General features: G+C 39.0%; 1 protein-coding gene across 4 annotated transcripts in view; it reads right to left on the bottom strand.

Annotated features, from left to right (window-relative positions):
- The window catches only part of SGMS2 (sphingomyelin synthase 2), a 97,020-nt gene that overhangs the window by 71,076 nt on the left and 12,466 nt on the right, over window positions 1-13,478 (bottom strand). The window lies entirely within an intron of this gene.

Raw genomic sequence — 13,478 nt, 5'->3', positions numbered from 1 at the left:
TCACAAAATGGGATGGTGATGCTGACCACGTAAATAGGTCAGCCACATGCTTTTACCTCAGACTTCTAAGTCATGCAAGGTCAGAGGCTACACCTCAGGTACTATAGGAAGGGAAAGTGAAAGGAGTAAATCTTACTAATGTCATTTTCAGTGATCACACCACTCTTCTTGGGCTAGGTACCCTGGATGCCCCTTGATCTCAGAATATGGCGCCTTCAAGAGAAGGATGGGGTTTAGCACACAGAAAGAGAACCTCTGAGGTTTTCCCTTACCTCCATAAAGAGTCTAAAGCTTGCTATAGGCAAAAGTAAAGAACAATTCTTATCTTTCCAAAAAGGTTTAGAGATAGTAAACAATACCAGTTTTCCATCACATTTCTAAACAAACAAAAAAGTATAAGGGAAATGTAACCACATTGTCTTAAACCATTCTTGCACTGCTATAAAGAAATACCTGAGACTGGGTAATTTATAAAGAAAAGAGGTTTAATTGCAGTTCTGCAGGCTTTATAGGAAGCATGAGGCTGGCATCTGCTTGGCTTCTCAGGAAGCCTCAGGAAACTTATAATCATGGTGGAAGGTAAAGGAAGAGCAAGCACATCACATGGCCAGAGCAGGAGCAAGAGACAGTGAGAGGAGAGATGCCATATACTTTTAAATGACCAGATCTTCTGAGAACTCACTATTGTGAGAACAGTACCAAGAAGATGGTACTAAATCATTCATGAGAAACCCACCACCATGATCTAATCACCTCCCTGCAGGCCCCACATCCAATACTGGGGATTATAATTCAACATGATATTTGGGTGGGGACACACATCCAAACTATATCACACGTGTATTCTTTCCAGTGGGGATACACACACTCATTTTTCACTTTGTTTTTCATGGTACTTTGGCTAAATTGTAATAATGTAATAATAATGGAATAATGTAGTTTGTGAGCTACCCTCTAATTGAGAGCAGAGGGAAATATGATGAAAACAAGCCAAGGGGCTTTCTGGGGAAAAGACCATGGGCAAAAACTATTTATTACAATTAGGAGATCTGGTTTTAATCTGGACTCTGACATTGTAATCTTTAAAAAGTCAATTGTGATCTTTAAAAAGTCACTTTAATTCTGTGGACCACAGTGAACTCAACCACAATTTGCAGTTTATCTGTACCCTCAGGACCCAGACATCTCCTAGTACATAGTAAGTATTATCAAGTATTTGTTGAAGGAGAAAAAGACACTGATTTAACAGTCTCTCAAATCTGTTCTGACTTTCTATTGCTGGACTGTCCAATACAACAGCTACAAGGTACATGGGGCTACTTAAGTTTTAATCTAAATTCATTAAAATTTAAAATTCAGTTCCTCAGTCACACTAGCTACATTTCAAGTACTCAATAGCCACATGTGACTTGTGGCTACTGTACTGGACAGTGCAAAATTATGGAACATTTCATCATTGCAGTCAGTTTTGCTGGACAGGAGTGCTCTCAGACATAACTGAGGAGAAAGGCAACGCATTGGACCCTCCTGTAGACACGGCTCTCTATTCTGTGAAACTTCATGAAAGGTTTACAGAGGGAACACGAGGAACTCAAGCAGAAATTAAGCATTCCCTTAGAGAACCAGTCTGTTTCTCTGCATGTTGAAAGTACTGCTTCTCAGGATAGTCCTCTGAACAAATTGTGCTGAACAACTCGACTTCCACATGTAAAAAAAAATGCATCTAGATACTAATTTATAAGATAACACAGGAGAAAATCTAAGTGACCTTAGGCTTGGCAATAGGTTGTTAGATGTAACATCAAAAGCATGAAAGAAAGAAAAAATGGGTAAGTTGGACTCCGTTAAAATTAAAAACTTCTACCCTAAGAAACACTGTTAAGAAAAAGACAAGTCATAGACTAGGAGAAAGTATTTGCAAAACACACATCTGATAAAAGACACATTCTAAATATAAATACAGCTCCTAAAACTCAACAAGAAAAATAACCTAATTAAAAGGTGGGCAAAATATCTGAACAGATGCCTCATCAAACAAGACATATAGATGACAAAAAGTTATATGAAAAGATGCTCAATATCATATGCAATAAGGGATTTGCAATTTAAAACAACAATGAGCTACAACCATACACAACAGCTAAAATCCATACTAACACTACCAAATGCTGGTGAGGATGTGGAGCAACAGGAACTCTCATTCATTGCTGGTGGGAATGCAAAATAATCCACCCACTTTGGTAGACAGTAAGGCAGTTTCTTATAAGACTAAACAGAGTCTTATCATGTGACAAGGCAATAGTACTCCTTGGTATTTACTCAAATGAATTGAAAACTTCTGTTCCCACAAAAACCTGCATACAAATGTTTAAGCAACTTTATTCATAATTGCCTAAAACTGGAGACAACCTAGAGGTCCTTCAATAGGTGAATGAGTAAACAAACTATGGTACATCACATAATGCAGTATTATTATTCAGTGCTAAAAAGAAATGAGCTATTTCAAACTACAAAGACATGAAGAAACATTAAATGCAAACTGCTAAGTGAAAGAAGCCTATATACTGTATGATTCTAACTACATGAAAAGGCTATATACTGTATGATTCCAACTACATGAAATTCTAGAAAATGTAAAACTATGGAGACAGTAAAGAGATGAGTGGTTGCCAGAGGTTGAGGATTGGGGAGGAGTGAATACACAGAACACAGACTTTTAGGGCAGTGAAACTACTCTGTATAGTACTACAATGAGAGCTATATGTCATTACACATTTTTCAAAACCCATAGAATGTACGATATAAAAAGTGAACTCTATGGACTTTGGTTAATAATATATCATATTGGCTCATTAACTGTACAAAGCGTACTACACTAATGTGGGAAACTGAGGGGTAGGGGTATAGCTTATGGAAACTCTGTACTTTCTGCTCATTGTTTCTGTAAATCTGAAACTGCTTTTTAAAAAACGCCTATTAATTTACCAAAAAAGTCTTTCTCAGAATTAGCTATAAACCCTTAGTAATGTCTAAGACAACAATAATCTGTTTTCACAAAGTAAAACAAGAAATACTCCAATTACGTGGTTTAAGATGCAAAGCAACACCCAAACATTAGTCAAAAACAGCTTTCCCCACCCCTAGTTAGATCCTTTAAGAATAATGACAATTTGCTCAAATACAATCACTGATCTAAATTTACCTTATAATTCGAAAGCACTTAAGCCTTCTAAAAGTAAAGAGCATTCTAAATGCAGCTTAATGTTGATGAAACAACATTTGTGGTCAGGGCAGCATTCCATTTGGTGGCATTAACATTTAGATCTGTAACTCCATTGCTGCCTCCTATAGCTTTCCTATTCAACATACATATTGATGAAAGGGAAGCTTTATATAACAAATGGCAGGACACGCTTTATCCCTCATTCAGTGTGCAACACAAGCACATGTAGGGAAGCTTAGCACAAATCCTTAATGTGCATCTGCAAAATTGTACCCTGATGAAACAATGCCTAAGACTTGCTTTACTTCCAAAATGACATCTTTTGGACATCCCTTAAGAACATACTTGTAGCCCAAGATTCACTTTAATACTGCCCCTAAAGGGTTTAGTAGCTGCTTGTCTCAAGGAACCATATTACAAGCCAGGTTTCTCTTGTTTAAAACCTTTTCTCAAGGGGAGACAGCTATCCTATACTTTATTTGGTTTGTGAGTCCCATTAGGTTCACAATAGTGAAGCACCCTTGAGGACCAGCTGATTATGTTGAGAATGTTGGGGTACAAACCACACACAACAGAGGAAGGTGCAGAGGACACCTCACAATGCTTCTCAGTAACCCTGTTTTCACTAAATGGCCACATGCTCCTCTTCCTCCCTTTCAGATCACGGGCTCCTTTACTACTCCTGCAACATATAATGATCACTGTTTCTTGTTTCCTGCTTCCAGTACCAAATCCAGACTGTTCTCAGAGCCTTGGAGAAGGAAGGTTCTGCTAATCCAGGCCTCAGATGCCTCTTGCAGGATGCTACAACATCATCCTGTGGCCCAAAAGACTCCATCTCTAGGGATTTCTATAACTGGCTCTTCCCTGGCCTGGGGCATTCAGCCTCTTGTCTCATTTTTCCTGATTAGTTTCCCTTCCTGGCTCAGCATAACTGCTCTTGCATGTATGGGCTCTGGCTTGCCCCTGACTTGAGAGGACAGGGAAGAAGACTTCCAAGCCTCTTTTCTAGGAGAGCTGCAATCATCTGCCACAGCTTGTATTAACTATCTCCCCAGTTTAAGAGAGAACAAATGGTCCAGTCTCCATTAGGAACTAAGACAGATCAAAGGCTACACCAATTAGCATCTGAAAGAAAATTAATCTGTATTTAACTATACCTGGTTAAATCCCATTTACACATGAGCTCTTTGAAGAGATGGACTGTCATTTCATTGGTTCATTTTAGAATCTAAAATTGGTTCATTTTAGAATCTAAAATTAAGTCTTAATGAGAATAGACACTTTTTTTGGAGACAGGATCTCGTTCTGTTGCTCAGGCTGGGGAGCGGTGGTGCAATCACGGCTCACTGCAGCCTTGACCTCCTGAGCTCAGGTGATCCTCCCACCTCAGACTCTCCAGTAGAGTAGCTGGGACCACAGGTGTGCACCTCCATACCTAATTTTATTTTTATTTTTTGTACAGACTATCTTTCCTTACATTGCCCAGGCTGGTCTTGAATTCCTGGGCTCATGTGATCTTTCAGCCTCAGCCTCCCAAAGTGCTGGGATTACAAGTGTGAGCCACCATGTCCATCTGACTTTTTTTTAAACACTCCTAGACACTTTAGTTACATGCCCACCCAACCTGGCCAAATGCAAGATGATTTTAAAAAGAGGATTTTTTTTTTTTTTTTTTTTGAGATAGAGTCTCACTCTGTCACCCAGGCTAGAGTGCAGTGGCCCAATCTCAGCTCACTGCAACCTCCACCTCCCGGGTTCAAGCCATTCTCCTGCCTCAACCTCCCAAGTAGCTGGGACTACAGGTGCCCACCTCCATGCCTGGCTAACTTTTTTTGTATTTTTAGTAGACACTGGGTTTCACTGTGTTGGCCAGGCTAGTCTTGAACTCCTGACCTCATGATCCACCTTGTCTTGGCCTCTCAAAGTGCTGGGATTACAGGCGTGAGCCACCGTGCCTGGCAAAAAGAGGTATTTTAATCACCTCTTGAAACTACTCATCGATTAAGAATATACAGTTAACATGAAGCATATCTACAAATAAGATTCTACCATAAGACAGAAAACTGACTGCAGAAATAACAGCCAGTTCCCCAAAAATAATTTTCTGCCATTTTCAAAATTCCACATAAGTTTTATACTGTGATTTTAAATGAAAACATCTCAATTTCAAACAAACTTTTGGTGTTTTCTGTGAATTACATCTAGAATTCAATGGGCTCTGCCTTGCTTCTGACTTGAGGGGACAGGGAAGAAGACATCCAAGCCTTCTTGGAACCTGGTTGGTCACACTGAATGCCCTTCATAACACAGCACTCTGTTGCATAATAAATTTACTCTTCAGTCCTAACCCAAAGGATGTGAGATCTTTGAGCCTTTTCAGGTGAAAGCACTCAGAGGATGGAGGTTGACTTGAGCACTCCAGGCCTCAGAGCTCCTCGTCCAGTCTCTGTTGCCATGACACTCAGCTTATTTGGCTTCTCTTTGTTGACAAGCACATCCATGGCAATTCACAGCTGAGACCACACATCTTCCACTACTTCTGCTTCTAAATTCCATATTAAGAAACTATTAGGAACATGTGTGCTTTATAAACATTTAATAATTTGTTAAATTCAGGATAAGTTTAAAGTCACAATCCACATTCTCTTTAGAATATAATCAATTCTCATATAAATAAGTAAAAACATTTTTGGGGACACATGATTCAAATTAAGCATTTTGTCAATATTTAAGTTGAAGGGATCAAAGGATTTTCAGAATGCCAGAATAGCTAATTACTTATATAAAAAAGTGAAGAGAAAGTTTTCATTAAAAAAAAAAAAAAAACAGTGAGTCTATATCCAACCCTAAGATTGTTTCACAAATAACACTTTAGTAGAAGGTTCAAGCACACCATTTAAAAACAAACTGAAGGCCTTGTTTTCTTTAGTGATGATGGCAAAGTAGGGCCATCTCAAAGTAGGGACTCAACTGCTTGTGCAAATGGGGCAAAAAGAACAGAAATGAAATGTAGCGACTAATACCACATATTGCCTTTCTTTTGCCTTTCCTACTAAACCATTTAGAAGGAACATTTATAAATCACATCCTTTCTGAATGTAGTTTCATCATTTTCCTGCCCCTACTAAAGGGAATTTGCTTGTTAAGAAGGAAAACAAAATAAAAAGATTAAAAGGGGGAAAATCAGCTCGGATTACACCATAGGATTTAAAGAGTTGAAAAAAATGTAAGATCTATCTGGCACTAGTGGCTGATGAAACAATAAAAGGATGTAATACCTTTAAAATGTTGAAGTCTGATAGAATGAGCCTACCTCAAAAATTCTTTGAGGCACACATGGGAATTACAAGACAGCTCATTAAGTCGTGTACACCTTACTCTAGTTTCCGTGACTGTCTACCAGACAACTAGAACTAGTTTGATCTAAATGTCTCACTCACACACATCTTGATATAATTTAGATGTTCGTTCCCTCCAAATCTCATGTTGAAATGTAATCCCCAGTGTTGGAGGTAGAACCTGGCGGATCCCCCATGAATTGGTTTGGCACCATCCCCTTGGTGATAAGTTCTCACTCTGAGTTCACATGAGATCTGGTTGTTTAAAAGTGTGTGGTACCTCGCCCCTCTCTCTCTTGCTCCTGCTCTAGCCATGTGAGACGCCTGCTCCCCTTCACCTTCTGCCATGATTGTAAGCTTCCTGAGGCCCTCACCAGAAGCAGATGTTGGCATTACACTTCTTGTACTGTCTGCAGAACAGTGAGCCAATTAAAGCCTCTTTTTGAAATAATTTAGCCAGCCTCAGGTATTTCTTTATAGCAATGCAAGAACAGCCTACTACACACCTTAACACACAGACACAGATACAGAGAAGAAGATACAGACTACAGCTTTCTTACCTAATTTCAAATATATTCCCTACTTTCTTCGCAACCTAATATGTATTACACGATTACCTTTAATAAGCCATCTAAGAACTTTCAAGCTCTACTTCCAACATCTTTATTCTGCCTCTCCCAACCTCATGGAATATTAAAAAAAAAATTTTTTTAAAGGTCAGGCGTAGTGGCTCATGCCTGTAAGTTCCAGCATTTTGAGAGGCCAAGGCAGGAGGACTGCTTGAGCCCAGGAGTTCAAGACCAGCCTGGGCAACAGTGCAAGACCCTATCTCTACAAAAAAAGTTGAAAAGCTTAGCTGAACATGGTGGCATGCACGGTAGTCCCAGTTACTTGGGAGGCTGAGGTGGGAGGATTATTTGAGCTGCAGTGAGCTGTGATTGCACCACAGTACTCCAGCCTAGGCAACATGGTGAGACCCTGTCTCTTAAAAAAAGGCCATAAGTATATACACCTACAATGTACCCATAAAAAATAAAAAAATTTTAAAAAGTACCATGATAAGTAGCATCTATTATTACAGCTTTCCCAATTAGCGTTGGTCTCTACCTCAAGGGACTTAAAGTCCAACTGAAGATCCAAGGACAATTTCTGACTGCCTCAAAATGAGCCCTACGACTAGACCATGCATTCTAAACAAGGGCAAAGATTGGTGCTTGAAAGGTATATTAAAAAAAAAAAAAGGTTTGTAGTCTTCCAAAGGCATTAAAATTTTCACAGGGGAAAAAGAGTGACTAGAAACAACTTGCTTAAAAAGGTGCCTTCAGGGGTTAATAATGAAAAAAAGATGGGGAAACTCTGCAAGAGGAACCCAGAAGGGCCTCATGTTTGCTAATAGTTGGTTCAATTACTCTGAACAAATTACTTCATGAGTCTCACCTTGATATATCACCAACTTCATTGAGTTTTGGTTTGGGTTAACAACTACACATGGCCAGCACCTTCTCAACTTTAATATTCCTTCCTAAAAGGGGCCTTTTACTAATCACTCTCTAAAGTGGGTCTCTCTTCTTATTTTCCCAGCACCATTGGTCCTCTTCCATAACTTGTAATTATATGCTTATTTCCTTGTTTTAATTGGGTGTCTCCCACACTAGGTGGTAGGCTCCATGATGGTAGGGACCACATCTGTTTTGTTTACAACAGTACACTCAGCCTGGCACAAAATACGAGCTTGCTTGGTTGTCACCAAGCTCTTTCCTTCACCAACCTTGATTCTGCTGACATGTTGAAGAGTTCAACAGGACTCTTTTCTAGAGATTAACCCTGAAAGATGGCCTCCAATACTAGTAATTCACTAACTCTTACTCACTTTTACAATCACTTCAAGATCCCATTGGCCCTAGAGCATAACCTGCCCAAAAATTTCTCCAGGATCTTTCATTAAATTATAAAAATTTTAGTATGATTTTCAGAGTTTTTACAATAATATACTTGATATTAAGAGGAAGGTGTTAGGGAAAGAATGTGAATATTTTTAAATGCAAGATTGCATATGAACATGGAACTTTTTACCCCTCACTGTGTCCAAGTTTTAAAAGATCTTTCCTTTCCTCTTCACTCCAGTGGCTGTTAGTCTACCCTTGGGTGTATCAATAACTGAGCTGCTAATACAGAGATGAGGCTATGAACAGTCTAGAAGAAATCTATTGTGAACATGAGGTGAAAATGTATATGGAGGAGGGAATCAAACTTGAGATACGATCTTTTCAAATCACAACAGCTAATATTTGTACAACACTGACCACCCAAAAACAGCCCTTGTCCAGTTAGGAGGAGCCAAGTCAGGCACTATTACAGTGCAGTGAATCTTAGTGAAAACATAACATGAGGAAATCAGAGTTCTATCAAGAAAAGTTCTTTTGACTCGCTACAGCAGTAACAAGAAAATATATATCTTTCTGCAGTTCCAAGAAATTGGGGCAAGATTCTGTAAGTTTAGTTGAAAAAAGTGAAAAATTACATATGTATGTGCATATGTGTATAAAAGTTATGTGGATTAAAATAAGATATATGAAATACTTCACTCCTTCAGTTTTCTATTAAATGTAGTCTTTAATTAGGGTGACTATATAATTTAACATCCAAACCTGGCCAGTTGTGAGAGTGAAAGACAGCCTTACTAATGAATAAGTACACTAGGACAATAGGTATACACCATGACTAGCGTGAACCAGGACACACAATCACCTTAATTATTATAGAATAAAGGCCATGGGAAGCTGCAAGAGTCCATGAAATAGAAATCAGATGGAACAATATTCAAAAATGTGTCTCCTTCTAGTAAAGTTTTAAAAAGCTTTTAAAAAATAAATTTTAAAAGATCACTTCAAGAAAATATTCTGTCTATATGGGGAATTTATGTTCAAGGGACTTAAAGAATGAACAGCAAAGTATTAAAATAGGTTATTAATCTCAAATAAGATCAGAATCTTAATATTTTCTTTAAGAAATTCAATCCCTTCTAAAAACACAAGCAAATCCTATATAGCCATTTATATACCACAGTCTCTAGTAACATTATTTTTGTTACTAGGAAACATTTGCACAAAAACAAGATTTATAACCTCCTCTTGCTTCTACCCCTCCACCTAAAGGAATAATCCTCCATTAGCAATATACTTAATATCTCCACAGCAACTAGTATAATTGGGGTGTTGCAACAGGAGGATAATGAAGTGGAAAACAAACTGATAGAAGTAGGAGAGAAGGAAAAATAAAACCACTTCCACGCTGCCCTAGCAGCAAAATAACTACGTTGGGGTGGAGTGGGGGGAAGTTGTTAAAAAGAACCCTTTTGAAGTTGCCATAGTCAACTGCTACCAGGCAAATAGAACCCAAACTTTCTAGGTCTCTAAGATACTTAAGTGTGCAATAGGGCAAATGAGTTTCAAAAATGGTAAATTGTATGAAGTAAATTCAGAGATGTCTTCACCCAAAGAACTCAGAGGTGGGGGAAAGATGGGGTTTCTGAAATAGGTAAGAAGGGGATTTCCACAGGTTTTCATATATGACTCCCAAAAAAGTACAGGGTACAAATGAAATGTCCAAGAAGAAAGGAATGGAGCTAAACAAGCCTTCAGAATCAATCACTGGCAATTGGCTTGGTTGTGGTGGACAAAGAGTCAGAGAAAAGAGGGAGTGATGTAATTCTGGGCAAAGATATCCTCAGTCGAGGCAAGGCAGTGGCTACAGAAGGCAGATGGTGCAGGAAGAGGTTAGCAGATTGATTGGAAAACAGGAAACCTGGGCTCTTCATTTGCTTCTGCCTAAGAGAACACAACAGCAAATGATATAAGCAAAAAAACAGCATTCAAGAATATTCAACTCATTAATTCAGCAAATATGTATGAAGTGGCACCATGCTAGGAAATATTAAAAAAGAAAAAGGATAAACTCTGCTCAAGGCGCTCTGTCTAGAAAAAATACAATATAAACAGAAAACCAGATTATAATATGGTAGTGGAGTGACAAAGAAGGGCCTGCGAACTTTGGAACAAAAAGAAGACTGGTTTTGACATTGTACTAGAATTACACAAGATGTAACCATCAGGAGAAACCAGTGAAGGCTAACAAAACCCTCTGAATCATCTTTGTAACTTCCTGTAAATGCACAATTATTTCAAAAAAAATTTAATATGTAACTTCAAAAGAAGAAGAAGAAGAAGAAGAAGAAGAAGAAGAAGTCCTCTAGCCCACAGGGTAAAGTGGAAAAGAGAGAGGCAGGAAAGTTTCCTGCAGGGGACGCTGAAGGTAATTCATTTGTGCTTTGAATCACTTCTCTAAAAATGCTCAACAAGATCTCAAGTATCCTCCACATTGCTAAACCCAACAAACATTGTGTTCTCATCTTACTCAACTCTTTAAGAACTTAAAAAAGAACTGATTACTCCACCCTGCCTTAAACATTCGGTTCCTGTAGCATCTGGGACACCGTTCTTTCGGTCCTCCTCATTGGTTACCCCATGGTCTCCTACTTGACCTATTAACTGTTACTCCTCAGGGCCTCTCTGCCTACAAAATATTCCCTGGTGATTCTGGACTTCCCATAACTTTATATATCACTTCTATACTGACACAACTCTGGCCCTGATCTCACCCGTGAATGCAGGTCTCTGCATCACAACTGGCTATTTGACATCTGTCACCATTAGGATGACTAATGGGCAACTCTAATCAATGGCTAAACTACAACTCCATTCACTACAACTCTTTACCGACAAAAAAAACTAGGAGTCATGCTTAATTTTTTCTACTATTATGCCACATATCGTACCTGTAAGTCTCCAACAACTTCAAACCCATCCATCACTCTTGATCTCCAACACCACCACCCTTCTCCAAGCTGCATCAATTCTCATACAGAATGCTCCCAATAGCCTCATAACCATCTCCTTGCTTCTGCTCTAACCCCCTCCTACTCCACTCTCTGCCCAGCAACCAGAGGGATCTATTACAGATGTAAATAAGACCTCATTCTCCTTCTTATGTCACATCACAATGCCTTCTCGTGGCATTTGGAACAAGACTCATACTCCTTACAAAGCCTGCAAGCCCTACCCAACTCGGTCCCGCCTGCCTCGCCACACCCATCTCTCACCTACTTCTGCTGCTCACAGGCTGCAGCAGATTGGCCTTCTTCCCATTCCTGTGTAATCATGCTCTTTCCCTCCACAGATTGTACATGCTGTTCACTCTGCTGAGTCTCTCATCCTTCACATCTCAGTGTAAATCTGACCTCTTCTGACGAACCTTTCCTGACTGTCCTAGGGTAGGCTGCCCCAGTCACTCTCTACTTCCTTCCAAGAACTAGTCCAAATCTCAACTTATTCATTGGTTTTACTTGCCTATCATCCTATCAATCCTGCTTTTCAACACCTTTTCCTCTCTCAACATATATAACCAATTTCCATTGGAGGAGAAACCTAGACTCCTGTTTACTGCTGAATCCCCAGAATCAAAAATGAGGTCTAGCACCTAGCAAGTGCAAAAAAAAGTGTTAAATACATTAATCTATTTCCAAAGGAACGAAGGAGGGCTTGGGACTGTGTCTCAGCAATCTGTGTCATGTAGGTATTTGATTAAGTTAATATATTTATGAAATCCAAGGCAACCTATCCTGGGAGCTTGATGAATGCAGTGGCTTCCCCAGTGGTCAGGTGAGTTTTCTGCTATGAAATCTTTCATCTGCACTGAGTTATTTTTCCCCCAGAGAACGATACTCTCCTCTCCCTTCCCTCCCCTGCCCATCGTCTCTCCCAGTCTCTCTACTATGCCTGGGTCTTCTCACATTCTAATCATATCTGTTCTGGCCGCCAAATATTTGATATCAAGTAATGTTTTCTCTGATCTAGGTTTTACAGTGGCCTTGCTTTCCAAATTGTCACAATAAGCAAGTGAGGAAGAGCACAAATTAGTAAACAACATTACCCACAAAAACAAGGCAAAGATAGGGTAAAGAAGATGGTGGACAAGAGGTAGACGATGAAGTGATAGATGAGGAGTTAAATGTATTGATGCACTGGAGCTAAGAGACCAGACCAGATGCAAAAGTGTATGAGTGGCCATCTTTCTCATACTTATGAATCAAATAATCTAAATATTTCATTTACGGGCCCAGGCACATTTCCTGGCATTGATATTCACAAATCGAAGGTACAGACAACCTCAGAGAGAAGTTTCACTGTAAGATTTGTTAACTCATACTTGCAAAAGACACTGGAACCAGTGTGCTGTGGCATTCACTGAGTAACTCCATGACATAATTCAGTTTTTAAAATACAATATGCCAAAGTCATTGGATGGCAACGCTTAATGAATTGTCTTCAGATTTATGTGGGATATTTTTCCTTAAGGATAAGGCTGGTTAGAGCTGCAGTGCCCAGTACAGGAGGTGCCAGCCACATGCGGCAACTGAGTGCTTGACATGTGGCCGGTCTGAACTGAGATATCTGTAAGTGTAGAATATACATCAGATTTCAAAGGCTTGGAAAAGAATGTAAAAATTTCAAGAATTTTATATTGATTATAACTGGTAATATTACATATAATATTTTGGTATACTAGGCTAAATAAAATGTTATAAACATAATTACATCTGTTTCTTTTTACTTTTTGTAATGTGGCTGTTGGAAAACTCAAATTATATAAATGGCTATCATGTATGGCTCATGTTATATTTCCATTGACAGTACTGGGTTCTTGGGAGAGGTTAACTCTTTAGGGATGCTGGGCACATTGGTCCGGAGTCTGCTCTTTGTAAGCTCAGAAACTAGTTCATCAAACAGAAATAAGTTTTAGTTCATATTAACAAAAGATGCAACAGAGAACGTCAATCTTTTAACTTATCAACAATT

Source organism: Pongo pygmaeus, chromosome 3 (assembly GCF_028885625.2).
Source record: "Pongo pygmaeus isolate AG05252 chromosome 3, NHGRI_mPonPyg2-v2.0_pri, whole genome shotgun sequence".
NCBI classification, from domain to species: domain Eukaryota; kingdom Metazoa; phylum Chordata; class Mammalia; order Primates; family Hominidae; genus Pongo; species Pongo pygmaeus.
Note: the sequence above shows the minus strand (reverse complement) of the source record. Positions and strands in the feature narration are given on the sequence as shown.